Source organism: Octopus bimaculoides, chromosome 8 (genome assembly GCF_001194135.2).
Source record: "Octopus bimaculoides isolate UCB-OBI-ISO-001 chromosome 8, ASM119413v2, whole genome shotgun sequence".
Lineage (NCBI taxonomy): Eukaryota > Metazoa > Mollusca > Cephalopoda > Octopoda > Octopodidae > Octopus > Octopus bimaculoides.
The window spans coordinates 93,045,133-93,047,326 of record NC_068988.1 but is presented as its reverse complement, the minus strand read 5'-3'; the positions used below and the strand labels follow the sequence as shown (position 1 = coordinate 93,047,326).

General features: G+C 34.0%; 1 protein-coding gene across 2 annotated transcripts in view; it reads left to right on the top strand.

Moving 5' to 3' along the window:
* LOC106877646 (kelch-like ECH-associated protein 1) overlaps positions 1-2,194 on the top strand; it is a 98,259-nt gene that overhangs the window by 23,568 nt on the left and 72,497 nt on the right. The window lies entirely within an intron of this gene.

The window sequence follows — 2,194 nt, the reverse complement described above, 5'->3', positions numbered from 1 at the left end:
ATATATATATATATATATATATATATATATATATATATATATATATATATATATATACATATATATTTATTTATTTATATATATGCACACATTCATATATGTATATCAACACACGTTCGTACATACACACAACATACATACATACACACACACACATACGCACACAGACACAGACGCACACACACAATTCCTCGAGTATCTTTCACTTTATATTAAAATCAATGGCCTGCTCGTTGAAGTTCATGAAATAATTGAACAGTTTTGTATCCTTTTTCTACAGTTTTGGTGATGATTGTTCTGTTATTATTTTAAATCTTCGAATGGGGTTTGCTTAACAGGTTAAAGTTTGAATAGAGTTGGCAAAATAAGATATCAAATATCACAAAGTTAGGAAAACGTATCTCTAATATCGAAAGTATACTGTTGAGAATTCAGTGTAGACGGGCAGGGCACGATCGAATGCAAGATGATTGGATTCCGAAAATTCTTTTGTGTAGCCAACAAGTAGAGGGGTTCTGTGGTAAAGAGAGACCACTTCTTAGATATAAGGATAATTTGAAGCAATCATTAAAATCTCTGCAGGTTAATTTAACATTTTGGGAAAGTCAATGCATAGATCGATCTGAGTGGCGTAAAACGTGTCATGATGCATCGAAACAATTTGAGTTGGAGAAACAGAACAATAAAAGAATCCTATCCTGCAATCAACAGACCCATTTGTCCAGTCCCGTACAAAATCAAAATCATCATCGTGCCCATTGTGACTCCGTAGCAAAATTCATATCCGGACTCGAATTACATTCACGCGTTCATCGCAAGTATATGCGGCTTCTTTTATTTTCATCCCCGCCCCCCTTTTTGTCCTTTCCTTCAAACACTTATACGTCAAGTGAGAAACCATCGTGACATATATATACGGCAAGAAGTAAAATGGAAGGGATCCAGAGGTGATATGCATCAGCTGTTAGACATTACAATGTCTATTTATTTATTTTAAACAATTATGAGAATATATATACAAGTGTAAAGATTGTGTTTTACATAAATAAGTACCAGTAAATTCTAGAATAGAAAAGGAAGAACAGTTTCTTACAGCTGTTTCTGCCAAGAGGTCACAGTACTCCACATGTTATTTCCATCTTTTCAGTGTACTGTAGTGATCGGTAGATAAAATTAGGGTACTCGGGTGTGCCTTTAGGCTTCATCAGAGAGTCTAAATAGTTCAGAGGGCTAATTTATGTATATATAAATATACATATACATACTCACATATATACTAACCCTTAGTTGGTTGGATTCACAACCTCTAACTCTCTTTGAAGTATACACACACACACACACACACACACACACACACACACACACACACACACACACACACATATATATATATATATATATATATATATCTATATCATGATGGTATCTCATTAATAAAAACAGAAATGCTCTCAGTTTAAGGTGAGAAAAATAGGGGTTATGTAACGTTTCGAATATGGCTCTTCGTCAGAAAGAGGAAAGAGGAGAGGTTCGCAGGGAAGGAAAAATATTGTCCAAGAAAAACACGTATGTGGTACATGGCCATATATGTATTCGTGCGCGCGCGTGTGTGTGTGTGTGTACGTATGTAAACGCTTCTGCATTGCAAAATAATTTAAAGAAAACACGTATCTCCGAATACATATCTGGTTTACACGTTAAGTTTTCACAACAGTATTACAACTGTAACTTAGTTTGAAGTTATTTCTATTGAATTGTTGAATAATTATTGTTTTGTTGAATTTGATCTCCCTCATCAGACGGATCTATGATTCAAGCTAAGTATTATAATCAATACTATCCTTTCTTTTGTTGAAAGGACTCATAACGTCCTGTTAAATTTCTCATTAGGTTTATCTAGCATGTGTAGGTCAACAAAACTACATATCCCTGCGCTGTCAAACGACCCTATTCTAATGTCAAATGAATAACTTGGTCTACCTTCTTTTAAGCTCCACAGAATCTTTATAGAAGAGCAGAGTTTTCCTAGCTTGTATATTATCATCATCATTGTCATTTATATTGTTTATATTTCCTAACGAATTCAAGGGCACCAGTAAAGAGAGGTTTCAAATGGGGGGAGGGGATAATATTCAGCAATGTCGAATTGAGGAAACTTAGAAAAAATCTTAGTATTAATATTAATTAATAAAAC